Source organism: Sarcophilus harrisii, chromosome 3 (assembly GCF_902635505.1).
Source record: "Sarcophilus harrisii chromosome 3, mSarHar1.11, whole genome shotgun sequence".
In the NCBI taxonomy this organism is placed as follows: Eukaryota; Metazoa; Chordata; class Mammalia; order Dasyuromorphia; family Dasyuridae; genus Sarcophilus; species Sarcophilus harrisii.
The window spans coordinates 187134698-187155989 of record NC_045428.1 but is presented as its reverse complement, the minus strand read 5'-3'; the positions used below and the strand labels follow the sequence as shown (position 1 = coordinate 187155989).

The 21292-nt window shown below is 32.7% G+C and overlaps 1 long non-coding RNA gene across 1 annotated transcript; it reads right to left on the bottom strand.

The window, feature by feature from the left end:
• Positions 1-272: 272 nt before the first annotated feature.
• LOC116423079 lies at positions 273-19396 on the bottom strand. Its single transcript, XR_004233558.1, has 5 exons — positions 19136-19396; positions 14556-14667; positions 13378-13441; positions 694-817; positions 273-573 (listed from the first exon to the last, which is right to left on the bottom strand). It is a non-coding gene; the product is annotated as an uncharacterized LOC116423079 (long non-coding RNA).
• Between the last annotated feature and the right edge of the window lie 1896 nt (positions 19397-21292).

Below are 21292 nucleotides of genomic sequence, written 5' to 3'. Positions count from 1 at the left end.
ATTATTGATTTCTATTTAAAATATCATTAGAACAATGAAATATCCATTATTTTATCATTTACATAGAACAAAAGTTAGGGTGAGGGTGAAAATAAATATATTCAGAAGGGATTCTCCTACAGATTCTGTTTGTGATATTATTTGATTCATAGAAAAATACCATTTTCCCCCATTCTCATTTCAAGCTAATCTTTGATTCAAAGCTCTGATTGTTTTTTTTTCCAATGCCCAACTGAGGAATCTAAATTCCACAAAAAGACAAAACAACAATATTTTAAGTCCTATTAATTTAATGAAATGGCATCATATACATAGCTAGCATGATGATCAGTAATTTACATGGTCTTTATATATTTACAGATCTTAAACCACATAAATCACAACAGTGAACTATATTTACTTCTGGGTTTGACAAGTGTTTGACAATGCACATCTCATCCTGTAACCTTCAACAGAAGAGAGGAAAGCTAGCAAACTCTGTGTTGAAATTGTTGAGTCAGCATGCTTTGTTAAGAAGTTATTCTTTTTGGTAGTCTATCCTCTTATGAAACTTCACTATTCATCATTGCCAACCTATCCAAAGGAAGGAAGGAAAGAGTAAAAGAAAAGAAAGGAAGGGAGGGATGAAGAAAAATAATGACTGAATTTGGGAAGAGAAAAGCAGAGAAAATATCAGTATGACATATTACATACATATTTAAATACAGTTGACATGTTGGCTAGTGTTGCCATTTCTTCTTCTTTTTAATTAATCTTTATACAAGGAGTGACATGCTGAATATAGGAGCAGGGAGGACAATATTCAGAAAAACAATGCCTGTTAAAAACAAAATAAATAAATATTTTTAAAGATTCTACAGATACAGATCAAAAATTGAATTCAATTAAACTTTTGTGTCTCATGAATACTGTTTTAGTATCGAGTGCAATTTTAGCTCTCCTACTAGCTATATTTTATCACTTTGTATCTTGTCACTCCACTGCCTAGCAAAATGATAAGCACTTAAAAGATATTAAATAAATGTAGAGTTTAGTTGAAAATATGCCAATTTGTACAATAAATATTCATCTTGAAGCCTAATATTCAAAATACTTGCAAAGCTGCCCATAACTATGTAACTGCTGGTATCCACTGTAGCCTTAAGATTCTTGTACTTTTAGATATTTTCTTTGGTTCTGATTCTCAATAAGTTTTGAATTTTTATGCTTAAAGAATTTGCATGGTAGTTTATCAAATGGAATAGAAAAGTAAAAGGGTTGCCTATATATTTGACAATAACAATAAAGTAAATATCTCTTTTTGAAATTTCTCTTCATTGTGAAGCTAATATCCACTGCCTTAAACATATGAGCACATATAAAATAATAATCTATGCCTATTATCAACACTTAATAAATGAAGTGATCAAATAGGGAAAAAATTTACAAAATAAATTCATCTTCCATAATAAACTCCATCTGCCATTTTATGGCATATACACAAACTGCTATAGGAAGATGCCAAGACATTTAGAATTGCCTTTCTTAAAGCCTGAGCCAGAGCTAATTTCATTCAAAGGATAAATGAGTAAAGGATTTCTTTGCCAACTGACAAAATGTAATGATTCATGATTAATGAATCTTTGTTTTTTCCTGCAGAGATCTCTCCTTAAAGCACAGTGATATAGTACTCCAAATGAGTAGGGGAAGGGAGAGAATCTGGAGTTTAAAATATGTGGACAGCAAATTCAAACTATACACTATAGTTAGCACATACAATTTGAAGAGAAAGGCTGAAATGATAGAATGGTGTCTTTTGAAACTTTCAAGGATAGATGCAGGAGCATTTTAAGCATTCCTCTATAAGAAAAAAGATTAGGTTTTCCTGGGAACAGGCTTACTCTATTAAAATATTATTGCTCTATGATCAAAGCTAATTACTGTAAATACCATTAACTTTCACTGAGTTATTCACTTATGACATGTCTTTTAATTATAAAATTGGAATCACATTTTAATAGTATATGCTATTTAATAGAATATATGTGGTTAGTCATGAGTTTCTAGGGTTAGTTGAAGAATGGCAGTCACTGATAGATTCCTAACTAGCAAACCAAATGGAAAACATCAGTGTATTATTATTTTTATCCTTAATTACATAGGACAGAATACTTATTCTGACTGGAAGAGATTCTTTATTATTATTATTATAGCTTTTTTATTGACAGAACATATGCATGCATAATTTTTCCACATTGTCCTTTGCACTCACTTCTGTTGCAACTTTTGCCTTCCTTCCCTCCACCCCTTCCCCTAAATGACAGGCAGTTTCAATTTCATCATCGGAAAATTGTCTGTTCATATCCTTTGACCATTTATCAATTGGAGAATGGTTTGATTTCTTATAAATAAGAGTCAATTCTCTATATATTTTGGAAATGAGGCCTTTATCAGAACCTTCAATTGTAAAAATGTTTTCCCAGTTTATTGCTTCAATGGGAGAGATTCTTAGCAAATTTCCTTGCTGTCCTCTCATCTCTACCAATGATATTGCCTCTGGCCTGTAGACTGGTCTTTTCCTCTTCTATCAAGACTTGCTTGGTAATTCTACTTCCTAATCCTACATACTGTTCTCTCCTTTGACTCTGGGTAGTCTCTTGATACTGGTGTAAATTTTCTTCTAAGTTGAACCCAGCATATTTTAGAATTATTCTTGCTGCTAAATAATGCAGAGCATTAAAATTCTTTCTTTCAGCTGAAATATTTACTTAGATTAGGTCATGATGTGAGATGGTAATCAGCTGAATAAAGGTGAATATTAATAGCCAATGTCCACAAACTGATGAAAAGCACAAAGAAACAGCCACATGTATAAAAAGGCTGATGAAACAGATCTATTAGGCATGTGTAGAAACTTTATTGTCCAATAAACCATGCTTTTCATGAAGTTTTGTGTTTATTACTTTCCTACTTGATGATGTGTAAACCCAACTATTTCATAAAGTTGACATGAAAACACATGTGAAATTAATAAATGCATCATAAGATGATGAATGAGATAGTAAATATGAGTAAACCCAACTTCCTTCTCTGGAATAGTTCAAATAGTTGAAAAAGAAAGGCAATAGAATCTAAAGGACAAAAAGAAGAGGTAGGTCAAGAATATACAGGCTCATTCCCCTACCTTTTTCAAATTATCTATGCATGCAGAAAAGAAGTAATATTCCAGGAGATATCATGAAATAACCTTTTTTTTTTTAAAGATTTTATTGATGTCTTTTTATATCATCATAATTTTCTCTGCCATTCTATCTCCTCTCAGGGAACCATTCCATATAAGGAATAATATTTTAAATGTAAAAAAAAAAGAAATAGAAAAAGTAGGAGAAAAAACATAATTGAAGAATGCAACAAAAAAGTCTGAAAACATGAGCAAGGCACAATACTTGTAGACCTCTATTATAAAGTGGTGTGGTGAGAGTATCTTCTCAAATCTCTCCTGCTAAGCCATACATGTTCTTTATAATTTTGCAAAATTTCCTTTTGATTTGTGTATGTTTTAAAAATTATACATTTTCACTGTGGTAGGAAGTAGCCAAAATGCTAACAAATTCTTCCAGAAGATTTATCAAAAGCACAACAAATTGGCTTAAATAATAATCTGCTTGAAAATATTTTTAAATCAGAGTTCAAAGAACATTATCCTCTACAAAATGCAATTTAGAATCTCTGTAATGCAATGTTTTTGCAGACTTTTTCACAGATCAAAATGATTATACATACTCATGGTTAGATTTCTACATGTGTAAATACACAAGAATTCCTGAATTAAAAATCAGAAACATTCTGCAACCCATTGCTCTTATTGTTTTAAGGGAAATAAATACTTAGAGGTCTCCTTTTAAATTAGCCATTGTTCTAATTTCCCCACAAAACTGCATTTATCAACTATTATTAGTTGTTCTAAATTTTGGATTGGATGTAGTGAATATTAGTCTATCTCCAAATCAAATGATCTACATTTTTTAACCAGTTTGCTGAAGCTTTCATTTCCATGATGATGGGAAATGTGTTACATGAAATGTAAGAGTTTAAATATCCAAATTCTTGATACTGTAATTTTAATATAGTACATCAATCAAGTGAATTTCATTCAGTTTTTCTAAATTGATAGTTAATCCATGGTTTTGTACATTGAGTTCTTTAAGAGAATCAGTATGATGTAATGGATATGGAACCAAATTTGTTACCAGGAAGACTTGGGTTCAAATCTGACCTTTAACTGATACTAGATATTAACTATATGACTGTACAAGTCATTTAATTTCTCACTGCTCCCAATTTTCCCAAACTAAGTTACAAATGAATAACCTCTCTGCACTAGTAAAAGTATACTCTACACAATTAAAATAAAAAGCTCAGCCCTGAATTCTCATATTCTCTCTCTCTCTCTCTCTCTTTCTCATATGTATATATACATATATATATATATATATATGTATATATACCACACACATATATCCTTAATAATAATGTGTATATATGGTATTCTGAAAATTCCATGTCTTTCATATTTAATTTCTTCAATAGTCTGTTCAGTTCTCAAGTTTCCTTTTTATTTATATTTCTGTTACATTTGTCAAACCTTGGGACAAGGAGACAGAGACAGAGAGTAAAAGTTATGGTCATATAAATATATAACTTTATTTAACTACATATATATGCACATATATACATATATATTTATAAATGTATGTGCATGTATACTACTATAAGTACAATTTATAATTAAAATATTAATTTACATATTTTGGGGTATAGTTCTATACACATATATCTTAATTCATATGTGTGTATGTTTATAGTATGTATGTACATATATATATATAAATATGTATTAGACATCATTAAATGATCACAATGAAGTACATTGGTGATAGGAACCAAATTTGGTTTCAAAGAGGAGATATGAAAATGTACAAAACCACATAATATGTCAAAAAGTTGATGGATTGGTTAGTTTCACTAAATTGTTTCTCCCCTTTTTTTAAATTCGTTTTTTATAAGTAATTACTCTTTGGAATGAGGTGGGAAAGAGGGAGGAATCTTTTGGGAAACATGGGTGATTCAGTCTCTAAACTCATGTGGTTTAAATTAGTGAACTTACAAAAAGACATAATAACAAAAATTTTAGGAGACTTTGATTTTCATGTTCCATGTTTTGATAAATCTAAAAGAAACATAAATAAAAAAGAAAGTTTAGAACTGAACAAACTATTAGAGAAATTAGATATGAAAGATATGGAATTTTCAGAATGTTATATATACATTGTTTTTAAGCATCACATAGCACCTTCACAAACATAGGCATATGGTAGGTTACAGAAACATTGAAAACAAATGTAAGAAGTCATAAATAATTTTAATATATTTCTTATATATTATACTGTGAAATAGTAATTAATACAGGGAGCATAATCAAAACTATACAAACCTAAATAGAGACAGATAAAGATTAATGCTCATTAATGTGTCAGAGAACAAATCAGATAAATAATTAGCAACTATTTGAAAAAGAATGACAAAGATGAGACAATATAACAATTTTTTCTGGTTCAATTAAAGCAATCTTCAGAGGAAAAAATTAGCTCTGAAAATAAGCAGTAACAAATGTGGTGTTCTTTTCTTTTATATAATATATGATGTTTCTCTGGGAGCAAGTTTCTTGGGGAGGTTTTCTAGAGGCAGCCTTAGTTTCAGTTCAGAGTAATAATCACTCCAAATGCAGCCAGGAGTTAAAATCCAATTTTTTATTGTCTCTTTCCAAAATAGCCCGGTTAGTTTTCTTAGAAGCCTCTCTGCTTGGTTCCAAGAGCTCTTGCAGCTTGTCTTTTTGCTCTTCCAGCTTCTGCCTCCAACTCCGACTCCTGGCAATCTTCTGAACTGACTGACTGACTGACTGAAGCTTTTTTTATGCTCTTTTAGAGGTGTAAACTCAAAGATTGACTCCTCCTCTGAGAGTGTAGTTATGGGATGTGTGAATTTGGATATCTCATACTGAACCCTGAAATCTCCCAAACGTGTGAACTAATGTGTGAGCTAATGTGTGAACTCTCAAAGGTGTTAACTTAAGCATTGTTTCTATCGATTTCATTGAGTTATCACCTTGTTTCAAATTCTGGCTCATAACAAACAAAAATAAATGATTAATAACTCATTTGTAAAATTAAAAATCTGGGGAGTCAACAAATAGAAAATTGAAATAAGCACAAAAGAAGAAAAATTTAAAATTATAATAAAATACATGAACTAGAAAAATAAGATCAGTGCAAAAGTCATTAAGAAAAAAAATTTTTGTAGGAGCTATAGATTTGAAAAAGGAGAAAGTAGAACCATGGAAAATAATTATGACTTGTCTAATTATTTAAACCTCAAGAAGTGTTGATGGACAATTAGAATCACTGAATGAGTAGTGTCAGTCAACCTGAAACCTGATGAAGACCTTAACTTAAAATAGTCAAGGTCTGCCATTTTATCCAGGGCCATCTGCAATTGTCTTGAACTGCACCTTGCCACTGGACCCAGATGGCTCTGAGGAGAAAGTGAAGCAGGTGACCTTGCACAGCCCTACCTCATTTAAATCCAATTCACTTGCATATAATGGCACCTCCCTGATATCATAGTCCTCTTTGAGAAGGAAGGACAAACAACAAGCAGTGGATAGAGTACAAGCCTGAAATCAGGAAAGATGAGTCTTCCGAGTTTAATTATCCTCAGATACATACTAATTGTGTTTCCCTGGGCAAGTTACTTAACTTTGCCTCAGTTTCCTCATCTGTAAAATGTGCTGGAGAAGAAAATGTGCTACAGTGGCAAACTAGTATTTTTGCCCAGAAAATCCAAATAGGGTACTGAAAAGGTGGACACAATTGAAAAAACAAAAAACAAAATAAGCCAAATCTTTAATGGAGTCACAAAAAATCAGTGAAGTGTATTAAAATGCGGGTGCCAGAAGAAAATTTCCCTTCAGACATCCACTGGCTCAATAATTAGCCCCTGAATATTTCCTTATCCAGCTCATGAAAAATACCATATAATGAAACCCAACAGTTTTGTGTAATTTCATAAGGTTTTTGTTTGTTTGTTTGTTTGCATGCACTTGTGCTTTCTGCCTGCAGATAATCTTAAATACCTGACCTATCTGCTTTGGAATGTTCACTATGTCCTGAAATGGTAATAGTGGGGGCATTTTTAATATACGTCTTTTGCTAAAGAAAGTATACTTCATTTTGCAAATAAAACACGAAGATACATATAAGCTGCCCCACTCTTTTTTTTTAAGTGCCTGTTTTTAATAGATGCATAATTATATGTATAGCAAAATAAATTCTGGATTCTCCGAAATTTTGACATGGTCATATTCCAAGGCATATAGCAATAGATCAAATATTTTAACAGAATGTTATGGTAACATTTGCCAACCTCTGCAATAAAATCCACATAGTTTTATGTTAAATTTAAAAGGTTCCTTCTAAAATTGTGAGAAAGACATTTAATTCTATATCCATAGATATATTTTTAAAAATCTACTATTATTAGTGAAGTAATTACGGGAAAAATTATTTTAAAAATGTTAATGTTGACAGATTATGTTTTTTATTGATTAAAACAGGTCCAGGAATTGGTTGATCATTCATATTAGAAAGCCCAAAACTGGCAAAGTAATATTCTTGAGACAGCATAGAACTTACAATTTATATGAAGTTTTATGTAAATTGCCAAGGTTAGTATTTGTAGAGGAACAATGTCAAATTATGTTCAAAATGGCAATAACTCATAGTTAAATAGCGGACTTGCAAAGCATATCAATTGTATAATTTCAATTTCTCACAATTCTAAGGCCAATGTAACTAACATTCCTATTTTGTAGATGAAAACTGAAGATTAGAGAGGTTAGATTATTTATCTATGGTTACACGTACACCTAGGTAATAAGAGCAGAAGTTGAATCCAAGTCCCACATTTCCCTGGTTGTTATTAGCAATACTAAGGAAATTGGCCTGCCAATGTAATAAGACAAAGTAAACTGGGTCAGTACATTCAGTAATCAGAGGCAGAGGTCTTAGCTTTTAAAAACTATTCAAGACCAGCGAAGGAGCTGCTAATGTAGCTGGTACCTCACAAGTGAAGTCTGTTCTAACGTGGATGGGGGCTAATAGTAACCCAGTGAATGATATCCACCCCAGAAGTTCTGGTTTTAGAGATTAAAGTTCATCATCTTGTTAGTATTGGAACCCAGCAATAAGAGAATGATAGGGGACTGAGGAAATGACTTGGGAACTCCCACTGGTGGTTTTGGATAGCTAACTGATAGAGTGCTGGACCTGGAGTCAGGAATATTCATCTTGAGTTCAAATCTGGACTTAGAAACTTACTAGCTGTGTGACCCTGGGATAGTCACTTAACCCTGTTTGCCTCAGTTTTCTCTTTTCTTTTTTTTTTTCCCAATTCTGTTAACTTTATTTTTTTTATTAAAGCTTTTCTTTACAAAACATATGCATGGGTAATTTTTCAACATTGATCCTCGCAAAGCCTTTTGTTCCAAATTAACCCCTCCTTCTCACCACCCCCTTCCACAGATGGCAGATGGCCTAATACATATTAAATATGTTAAAATATATGTTAAATCCAGTATATGTATACATATTTATACAGTTGTCTTGCTGCACAAGAAAAATCAGATCAAGAAGGGAAAAAAACTGAGAAAGAAAACAAAATGCAAGTAAAGAACAACTGAAAGAGTGATCATGCTATGTTGTGGTTCACACTCAGTTCCCCCACTGTCCTGTCTCTGGGTGTAGATGGCTTTCTTCATCACTGAACAGCTGGAACTGGTTTGAATCATCTCATTGTTGAAGAGAACCACATCCATGAGAATTGATCATTATATAGTCTTGTTGTTGCCAGGTATAATAATTTCCTGGTTTCACTTAGCTCATGTAACTCTCTCCAGGCCTCTCTAAAATCATCCTGCTGATCATTTTTTACAGAACAATAATATTCCATAACATTCATATACCATAATTTATTCGGCCATTCTCCAATTGATGAGCATCCATTCATTTTCCAATTTCTTATCACTACAAAAAGGGCTGCCACAAACATTTTTGCACACATGGGTTCCTTTCCCTCCTTTAAGATCTCTTTGGCATATAAGCCCAGTAGAAACACTGCTGGGTCAAAAGGTATGCACAATTTGATAACTTTTTTGAGCATAGTTACAAATTGCTCTCCAGAATGGTTGAATCTGTTCAAAGTTCCACCAACAATGTACCAGTGTCCCAGTTTTTCCACATCCTCTCCAACATTTGTCATTATCTTTTCCTGTCATCTTAGTCAATCTCACAAGTGTATAGTGATAGCTCAGAGTTGTCTTAATTTGAATTTTTCTGATCAATAGAGATTTGGAGCACCTTTTCATATGACCACAAAAAGTTTCAATTTCTTCATCTGAAAATTGTCTATTAATATCCTTTGATCATTTATCAATTGGAGAATGACTTGAATTCTGATAAATTTGAGTCAGTTCTTTATATATTTTAGAAATGTGCCTCAGTTTTCTTATTTATAAAATGAGTTGGACAAGGGAATGGCAAACTACTTCAGTATCTTTGCCAGTCTGAGAACAGAGTGGAATTCAGGAAGATGAATATTCCAGACTTTGGATCTGGTACACTATCTGCTTTGCCAACTAGCTGCCCATTACTGTGTGTACCAGCAAATAAAAACCTTTAGAATTATCTGAACTGTTGCCATATCACTATGTTGGATTCATGATTACTTAATGCAATTGGGATTCCCCTATATGACTTGATGGTAATTCTGACTTCCTGTGTATGGATAAGTGAGAGTCCCTGTTTGGAAGGAAAAGTCCCTATATAGGGACTTCTAAAGGAACAAATATTTCATATCAAACCCCTGATGTGGTTTTAAAGAAAGGCGAAGTTTTGTTGAATAAACCAGGCAATGATGAGTATATGGCAATATTAGGAGAACCTCCTAATCAACTTGGATCCCAGGACAAGTTGAATACAAAAAGCTAATCATCTTTTAACCATTTTACTCTAGGGCATCCTGATACATGGTGAAGAATTGTTATTCAACAATTCCAGCATCAGTAGTCCTGCCTTCCTGATGTTTCTTGTGTTGTTCCTGTTTATTGTCACTCCCTCAAGGAGAGGAATCCATGTCTAAACTGAAGAGGTCATCATTCTTGGTGATGCTCTGATTTAGCAGCTCCAGGAAACCCACAGTGAATGGCAGAGATGTGGCATCCACCATGTGGACCAAATCTTTGATGTCTGAGACTTTGTCTTTCCGGTGGGGGGGGGGGAATTTTCATGGGGGAGATTAAAGCTTTTGCCCTCTCCTACATTTTTTTCTTTTTTCTTTTTTTTTTTTTGTTTCCTTTATGGAGATTGAATCTTTCTCCCCCCCCTTTTTTCTTTTCCCTTTAATTCATTTTATTTTCATGTGAATTATCCAACAAAACTCTGAAAACATTTAAGTGGCGGAAAGTCCTCTAGAAGAGCTTTTGGACCTTGTAGGTATGATGTGTCATTACAATGTCATGACAGAAGTGCAAGAGAAAAAATTTTCCCTAAATGAGAACTAAGCTATTTCTGTAACCTCATTGGCTTCTACCTCCCTTAATAAAAATTCCAAATTACTAAAGTGCATAAAAATTCCAAGCCATATGGGAATCCAGTCCTCTCTCATTTGGTGGATATCTAAAGACATTTTGGGTCATCATAACTTTGCCCTGTTGACAAAAAAAAAATTTTTATATGGACTAGAGGGGGCCTTGTACATAAAAGTTAAATGCACCGTACCCTTCTTGGATAACTTTTGTTATATTAGAGAAAAGTAAATGAGCTTTTTGTTAACTATACAGTATCTTGTGTCTCATATGTCATATCAAAATTGAACCTGAAGTAACAAGATATTGGTATCAGGCCTGCTCCTAACTAAAACTATGTCAGAGCAGGGGTTATTATCTAAGAACTAAGAGATGGAAGAAATCAAGTTCTGCTTGATAATTATGATTAAGTATAAGATGGAAAAGCATAAGGAGAAATGGACTACTAGAACTTAAAACTCAAATAAGAGTATATCAGAGTTTCTCATTATAGAAGAACAATTGTAGGTAACATCTAGATGCAGAATATTTCCATGTCCTAAATGTCAGTTAGGTGGCACAGGGCCTGAAATCAGAAAGGACCTGAGCTCAAATCCAGGTTCTGATGCTAGCTTGTATGACCCTAAGTAAATCACTTAAAGGCTTTGTGCATCAGTTTCCTGAAATAGTAAAAAGTAATAATATCATCTATGTCTCATTTTTTTAGTGAGGATCAAATAAAATATTTGTAAAAATGCTTAACAAGGTACCTGGAACATAATAGGTGGTGTATAAATGTTTATTTCTTTCCTTCTTTCTTTCCTCCCATATGCAGTCATAGGAATAGGCTGACGAGATGTAAGGAAGCTAAGGAACTGAGAGTTTTAAAAGTTCAAAAGTATATCTATAGGGAGCTTAAAGTTCTCTTGAAAAGAGGACATAAAATGGTGAGTTAGGTACTGAAATCATTGAGAACGGGAGAGACTGACTTAGATGTGAGTACACTAGAGCTACCATAATTTTGAATTTTTTAGAATATTTTGTTTCCTTGGCCTTCAGAAGAGCTAAGATTAGTGAGAAGATGTAAAAGGAAAGTCTTGAAGAAATAGTAGGTGACTTTTCTGACTCTCTCCAGCATAAGGGTATCTAGAAGTTTTAAAGAAAGTACAGCTATGCTGAAGATGCTTGCAGGATGTGCAGAGTCATCTGAAAGTAGTAAGATCTCAGTAAGAGCTAATAAATGGAGGAATTGTGAGGTAAATAATGGGGTAAAAAATAGTTTGTTCACTATGTAATGGGATTTCAAGAGGGCACAATAAGTTGGATTAGGATATGGGTAGGGTAAGGTTGAGGGGATGGGAGAATAGGACTTGAGACAGTTTTATCCTAAATCACTTCAGATTATACAAGTATAGGAACAGGGAGAGTAACAGGAAAAAACATAAAGAGTTGTGTAGAAGAAGCTGGGCTATATACATTGATCCTTTACGTAAAGGTCTGGTGGAAAGGAGGGTAGAAAGGAGAAAGTAGCAGTTCACTCCCTCCCACAGAAGGTGGAGATCATTAGCTGGGCATGTGGCTGGGTTTAGCACAGGACTGCTGGGTTCAAGTTCTATTTCCCCTCCTCAGGGATGGCTGGCACTTTTACTAAGTGGAACTCCTGAGAAAAAAATTTAAAGATGTCACCTTACATCCCAGAGATATAATAGAATTAAAAATGTTTAGAATGAAGTAGAGTTGAAAGCAACAATTAAAAAAAGAAAGCAACACACAAATCCTATCTGTCCCAGAGATGTAATTACTACTTTATATCCAAAGAAAATCATTGATAAAAAGAAAGTTCCTATATAGATTGAAAATTTTATAATAGAATTTTTTGTGATAGTAAAAGAATTAGAAACAAAGTAGATGACCTGACTGGGGAATGGCTAAACAAAGGACAGTACATGAACATAACAAATTATTACTGATGAATAAGATCAATATAGAGAAACATAGAATGATCTGCAGGAAATGATGCAGAGTAAAGAAAGAAGAGCCAAGAAAACATTGTATGCAATGATTATAACAATGTAAATGGAAAGAGCAGCTACACACACACACACACACACACACACACACACACACACATACACACACACATCAAAAGTAAAAGTTGCAAAATTGTAAAGAACAAGCAAAGATTAAAAGAATTCATCCTTGTTCCAACCCTTTATAGAACTGGGAGATCCTCAAAGGTTTCTCATAGTGCATATTTTTAAATGTATTCATCAGTTATGCTGAATTTTTCTTCTTTCTATGTTTTAAACATCAGTTCTTATATTGGATGTCTTTCTGGGATAGGGAAGGGAAATGCTATTGGGGGGAAACAAGGATGTAAAAAAATGTATTAATAAATTTTATTTTAAAAAAACACAAGGGCAGTTGAGGGCACAATGGATACAAAACTGGCCCTGGAGACAGGAGGACTTGAGTTCAAATTTTATCTGTGACACTGGAAGTCATTGTGTGATCCCGGGCAAATCATTTAACCCCAATTGCTTTCTCTTTGTGTCTTTCTCTCTATATCTGCCTCTATTTTTGTCTGACTGTCTCTGTCTGTCTATCTGAATCTGTCTGTCTCTTTGTCTCTCTCTGTCTCTTTCTCTGCCTTTGTCTTTCTCTTTCCCTGTCTCTCTTACACACAAAAAAACCACAAAACAAAACAAAAACACAATTACCTGCTTTCTGGTTAGGTTTATGCTTTAAAATGCCATCAGGTGAAGCTAAAATTCAATGGAGATACTAGATGATGGAAGAATTCATGTCAGCAGAGATGCCCAAAGAAACAACAGAAAACATTTTGTAACTAGCAGAGATAAAAAAATTGTCTAGCCTCTTTTCAAGTCCAGTTATCTTTTTGCTATACCACACTGCTTTCTATCAATATGCTTATAAAACTATTTTCTTTATATATTTCCTAAAATTGTAATATTTGCAGAAAGGTGACTATATTTCGGGAGAAATGTTTATTTGTTTTATAGAAGAATTAATAGCTTTGTAAGTTGCCTGGTGTCAGTGATTTTTACTATAATTGCTGATTTTGTAAAATCATACCATGAAATGAGAAGTATATCCAATGTTTAGGGTGAGGGGTAAGAGGAGAATTTCTTGACTATTTAAAAGACACTCAAGGCTACTTTATCTCAGTAAACATCTTTAAAATGAGGGGGTTAAATTAATCTGAAAGATTTTTCTTAGACTATGATTTCATGATTCTAGGAAAGGTTAGGTCTCTATTAGAGATACAGTAATAGTCAAAGTTATTATTATTATCTTCTTCTTTGGAAAAGTCCACAACAATTCCACTGTTGGGTCTGTAAGAGACTTCCCTGATATTGGGATGGTATTTTGGATATCCTCCAGATACACCCTTGGGAAGGCAGTAAGGATAACTATATGAATGTATTCTCCTCTCCCACGCATATTTTTATATTGTGCCTGAACTTGGCTCTTCTCATTGGTGGAGAGTTGTTTTATGGTATTGTGCCAGGTTGTAGTTATAAAGGTCTCCTGAGCAGCCTCAAGCTGCACTTCAGTACAGGCTCCATCCCATCAAACTCAGTATTATTTTGAGAATTCAAGACAGAAAAAAGTTGTAAAGGATTATAAAAACATGAAAGAAGGGAGAAGTAATAGGTCTATGGTAGATCGTATTTGCTCCTATTTCTCTTTACCCTCCATTAGCATGTGGCAACAGGGTGCACTTCATGACAGTGTGTAAAAAAAAGAAAGATAATGAAGTTGGATACCCTGCCTCACTCCCCTGAACTTCTCCCTGGTCTGTTTCTGCAAACCAATATGAACAAGATACTATATTACTCCTGGTGCCCTGACCAGTTGGGAATGTCTGACTTACTGTTTGTTGGAGTAGCCTTGGATCTCCTTTCTTGTTGAATTCTCAGGCTTAACAATGCTCAGCAGGCAGTAGTCAATTTCTCAAGGTCTTATACATCACAACTGAAAAGATCCTGGAAGATAAATCATGACACTGACAGAACCTGGCATGAAAACTCATTCTGTGTTTGCCTATACAATATCTTGTTTGTGGGCAATTTTACTTGCCAATAATATCATTCACTTCCCCGTATGGAATCCTCTTTCTTTTATTCCCTTCAAAAAGTCACCTAATAGACAAAAAAGAGATTTCAAGGAGACAACTTTCAAGGAAACTACTTTTCGGTTTGTTTAATTTTTCAATAGTTAATTGACTGATTGAGTGAATCAAGAGATATCATAGGAAAATTCTGAAGAATACAGAGATAAAATGACATATCTATATCTAGTCAGCATTATAGGCTATATTTGAATGTAGTTATTCCAAAGACCAAGGCCAATATTATCTCCAGTGACCTCCAAAGTTTTTTGATTAAATATCTCATAAATATCTCACCAGTAAATACTTTTGGAGCATTCACTCTCCATATATATAGATATATGCACACACACATATTTACTTATATACACATATATATGTATATATTTATTTTTCATATATATAATTTAAAGTTATATATACCACAGTATTATAATGCACATATATAAAATGTAAATTATAAGATATAAAAAGTAACAATTAAAAAGATGAGGTTAGATGAAGTAAACATCTTGTTTTATTTTTTAATAGTATTCTCTTTCTTTTGACTAAAAAGCTATAAATTACATTTATAAATGTATATGTAAGTGTGCATATATATGTATTTATATATGGAGAAAGAGAAAAAAGAACAGAAAAACAGAGCACAATGTAGTTAAATATACTTCATTATTTTTTAAATCTTAGTTTAACATTTTGTGGTATGGTAATTTGGAGGTTTCTTCTAGGTTCGGTTTCTGAAAAAAACTATCTCACAAAGTTATGTATATACAAAAGGAAAAAATATCTCATTGCTAGGATTACTAAATCATAAAATTTTTCTATTCCTATTCTATCCACCAGTAATGCAAAAGATTTTTTTGGAGTTGAAAGAGTGAATTTCCCTCTTTCTTGATGTCAATAAAGCATTCCTACAAACTATTATATTTCTTAAATTGGTGCAAAGCTGCTAAAAACCTTTCACTCTGACCACTTTAACATATAGAATAATATATTTTCAAGTTTAAAATGTTTAGATATGAGACTTTAGGAAAAAATGGACATCATTTTGGGAATAAAAAAATTTAATTTTAAAATGTTTTGCTAATCATTCAGGCTTTATTTCACTTATTAGCTAATAGTGCAAGGTATATTATGCAATAAATGCAATGATTAGATTTTTTAACTTCATAAGTTGATTAATGATTATTAAGTAGAAATGTCAGCTATAGCATTTTCTTATTGATCTCTTGCACTTGCAGTATTACTATTGCTTTCAAACCACAATTGTTTTTACAGAAATTCCTTAAGCACAGACTCATTTTGTGAATGTTAATTTAATTAAATTTGGATGATACAATTCATAAATTCATTTTTCTCCTCACAGCTAGACCTGAAATTGAAATTAAGAAAACCTGAATTCAAACTCTACATCAGATATCTACCAGCAGTATAATACTGGGCAAGTCACTTAATACATCTGTGCCTCAACTTCCTTTTCTATAAAATGAAGATAATAATGGCTCATACCTTAAGAAGTTGTTTGAATAATGAAATAACATATAAAACATATAAAAGCAAACCTTAAAGTATTATGTAAATATTAGTTATTATTATTATTAATTTATTAACCAGTCTCATAAAATTTCAATACATAAGAATTTCCTGAAAGTGAATGAACAAGTTAAAGTATTGCTTTCAAACTCTTCCTTCAGGATACTTCATATACAATATGACCATCCGACATACAGACTGAATGCCCAACTCTTTTGTGACCCTATGAAATTTTCTGGGCAAAAATGTTGGAGTGCTTTGCCATTTCCTTCTCTTGCTCACTTTATAGATAAGGAAACTGAGACAAATTGTATTAAATAATCTTCCCAGGATGACAAAGGTTGTAAATGTCTGAGGCTAGGTTTGAATTGAGATCTTCTTGATTCCAGATCCAGTGATCCATCTATGGTGCCATCCATTTACTGACTAAAAGCTTTCTTAGTAAGAAAGGATAATGAATATCAGGTATTTCTAGATTTCAGAAGAGTTAACACTCACCTCTTAGCTAATAGATCAATAATCATAATTTCCCCCCTCCACAAATGAAAAATGAATTTATATTAATTTCATATAATGAATTACAATGTGGATTTGACAGTAGTTAAAGGCTGCTTGTTCTGAGTTCATTTTGGGTTTCTTTTCCAGATGCCAAAATGTGAGTTATGATTGTAACACGAGTGCAAAAAAGAATTCCTGAATATGGAATCTCTGTACTGTAAAAAAGGAATGCCTGTATATAGGATCTCCATACTGGAAAGCACACAGGGGTAAAAAGAAGCAAACTTTTTCATATATAAGTAGAATGGGGAAAGCATACTGTATAGAATTTTTTAAAAATTAAAGTAATTAAAATGCATATAAGAGGATGAGAGCAGATCATTCTCAAAAAATATTTTACAAATGCAAAAGTAGGTTTACAGTGGCAAATAATCTTTGATCACCATTTTGTGATTGATTCACTTTAATAATAAATCAATGTAATCCTAGAAAATATTAAAAATAAATAAAACTTAACCTTACATTTATAAAACAGTTGAGATAGATTCTATTCTCCCAATTTTAGATGATTTGAATTAATATCATTATCCCATTTTACAATAAATTAAGCATTAGAGATGTGAAGTAATTTCTGTAATATCACATAGCAATAAATGGCAAAAGTTGGAATTTAATAATATTAGAATTTAAACCCAAATTTTCTTTCTCCAAGTACCATGTTCTTTCTACAATACTACACTTTCAGCTTTTAAGAAATTTTTGATTAATTGATTTGTTGATTGAAGGACTAATAAATCCTTGTACCCTAATTCTGATAAATTCATTCTATACTTGTAGTTTTGAAAGGACCCCTGATCCAACAGATTCAATAAATTGTATGAAGAGCAATGAGTTAAATTATAATAGTGAATTAGAGAAAAGGAGATAAAAGGATCCTTAGTAAGTTGGTAGGGACATTCCTCTCTCTCTCCAAGAGTTGCCATGTAGCCTACATGCCACACAGCTGGTAGGATGATCCCAGGAGGTAAAAAGGGGCTTGATCTCTGAGGCAGGAGGTTGTGTCTTACAGGGTGTTATAGGAACTGCTAATAGGTTCCTTGAGGTGGCAAGGGGTATGTCCCCTTGCTTGATCTCCACCTGGGACACAGCATTTACTCCAGGTGTCTCCCTTCTGTGGCTCCACCTACACAGCACTGAGTGGGTTGGGCACAAGCTACTCACAGAAGAGAGAAAGCATAAATAGACAGCTTTGAGCTGAACTCACACACATAAACACACACACTTATTCTTGCACTCTCTCACTCTTGCTTCCTGCTAACCTGAGCTGAGATAATTACTAAGTAAAGACAGGCTATTTGCACCTCCTGATTGGCTTATCTCCCTCTGTATCTGGGTATGTTCCTAAGACTGGTGAGTATGGCCTTGGCAGTCTAGGATAGTGTTCGGACAGTCTGGCACAGTAAATGAGCTGCCGATTAGTGTGAATAATGAATGCCTTAAAGTCTTGAAATCATTGGTTATATTGGAATTCACAGTTTGACCATTGCAAGGATTCATCATTCGCCCAATCTTAATTCATTACTTCTAAATAATTCTGTGAACTTTGTTGCTAATGTTTCTTTTGGGATTGAATTCTTCCATTTCTTAGTTTGTTTTCTTAGGCAGGTTTTATAGTTGTTTGTCCTTCATTTTTGAAGAGAATAAATGACATCATGATGTTGGGATCAAGGTAGAGTGTGTTCCACTGTGATTGAGCAGTAAAATGTGAGTTCAGAAAGCTTTATCACAAATCAGACACCAGTAGTCTGTTAAAACATTTGGGATGCAGATGTTTTTATTTTTATTTTTTTAATTAAAACTTTTTTATTTTTTAAAACATATGTGTGGATAATTCTTCAATATTAACCCTTGCAAAACTTTGTGTTTCAATCTCCCCCCCATGCCTTCCCTTAGATGCCAAGTAGTACAATATATGTTAAACATGGTAGAAATATATGTTAAATCTAATGTATGCATACATATTTATACAATTATTGTGCTGCACAAGAAAAATCAACTCTAACCAGTAAAAAAAGAGAATCAAAATAAAATGCAAGCAAACAACAACAAAATGAGTGAAAATGCTATGTTGTAAATCACACTCAGTTCCCATAGTCCTTTATCTGGGTGTAGAGGCCACTTCACCACTGAAAAATTGGTACTGGTTTGTATCGTCTCTTTGTTGAAGAGAGCTATGTCCATCAGAATTGATCATGGTATAATCTTGTTGTTGCTGTGAATAATGATCTCCTGGTTCTTCTCATTTAACTTACCATCAGTCTCCATGTAAGTCTCCTCAGGCCTCTCTGGAACTATCTCTGATGCAGATGTTTTTAGATTCTGCATAACTCACATTTCCTTCATGCTATTGCAATTCTGCTTTGTTCATGGAATTTTTTTGAGGTGAGCATACTAGAATGGGGCTTATGCATCACAATCAAAACTAAAGTTCTTTAGAGAGATCCTGAAGGTCTCTTCTGTACCATTTCTGTCCTGTGAATGAACACTTGTCTTTTTTGAGTATTCCATAAAATAGTCTTTTAAGAAAGCATTTATTTGGCGTCTGGGCTAAGTAGCTAGCCCACGGAAGTTGCACTCACCAGAGTAGAATTTGAATGCTTGGCAGTTCAGTTTATAGATAGATCACAGTGTTTAATACTTTATCTTGCCAAACAATCTTCATTCTTCCTAAAACAATTCAAGTGGAAGCAGTTGAACTTTTAATAGATTTGACAGTCATACTATAATGTAATCGGCACAATGAATCTATAAACTTTCTGTTTGGTAGGTAACGTAATAAATACCTCTTCTAAACTACACTTTCTTTAGGAGCTTCCCAAACACTGATCTAACTGGCAAAGCATGTGTCAGCTTTATCATCTATGAGTACATCTTTGTATAATACAAGCTAAGTAAAATTTTCATGACATTCTAAATTTCTCCATTTTCTTTCACCAAGCTTTCCATGTATAGAAGGTGCCATGCTGACTGGTGAAAGACTTCTGTTTTTTTATTTTGATTGTCAGGCCAAAATGAGCACATGTCAGAGAATTGATCTTTGAAACCAATCTGTAAAATACATATGTAAAACTGAGTCAAGATCAGTAAGTGAATTTAGAAAACGTTGATTAAAATATGGTTTCAAATATTTAATATATATGTGATTTTGGGCAAGGGCTAGATTAAATGATTCTGGTGAAAAATTATGAAAGGAAAGAAATTAGCATCTTATTTCTTTTTCTATAATATTGTTGAGTTCTTTGTATATGTGCCATTTTAATAATCGATTTACTTAATAAACTTAAGATTGGTACAGTGTTTTCAAAGTTTAAAATGTTGAAGAATTTGAGGAGGAAGATTCTATAGGAGGTTCAAATTATCATTATTTCTTTCTTCCTATCTATGACTTTTTTGAGGTTTTGTGGTGTTCCTAGTTAAAATAAGCCTAAACAGTTTGACTTTTATCTCAAAATACCTCAACAACAAGATTCAAAAAAAAAATTACCATAAAGTAATCCTTGACTCTTTCAAATTTTAGTCTTGAGGATTTCCAATAGCATTCATTATATCATGATTAAGGGAAGAAAAGAAGGTGAATGTATGCTTTGGGATAAGTATCAAGACAGCAGAGACCCATTCAAAGCATTTATTCAAAATACTAAGGTTCTTATTTCTATTTCAGAGTAATTGTTGAGAGTCTGTCTATAAAAAACTGAGTGTAAATCAACCTATCAATCTAACACTATGATATAAAATAGAGTGATATAAATTATGGGGTTTTATATTCCATTATGATGTTATGTGTTGTAACAATCTGATGTGTTATTGTAGGAAATGTCATATCTTATAATAAATCAAAAGTGCAAATATTACTTCTTCACAGAATGATCAACACTCAGAGAACAAATTTTTAAAAAGGAATTTCAGATGGTGACCTATATCAAAACCCTTTTTTTCTTTGTCAATCTCTCAAATATTTGTAAAGCCACTTTATATATATATATATATGTATGTAAATACTATATATATTAGCTATATATATATGTATATAATTACTATATAAACTTATGAAACATTTTTTGCCTTCTCTATTTGTTGGTTATTTTCACAACCAAATAAATTCCTCAAGCTAGCAAATCATGTTCATTCAGGAGAAGTCATCAATTGGTAACAAATTTATGAGTACCTAAAGGATAGGCTATTTTTGCCACCTTATTTTACTCAACAGAATTCATAATTGTGGCTTCCAAACCAAAAGGAACTATTTATTTAGCGTAATATTGTCCTATCACACTCCTTTTTTATTTTCTATAAACAATGAACTTTTAAAAACAAATAAATTTATTAGTTTTGTTCTCTTATAGGCTTTTCTGTATTCATTAATTTCAAATCAAAATATGATATATTTTATAACATGGTTTCAGGAATAT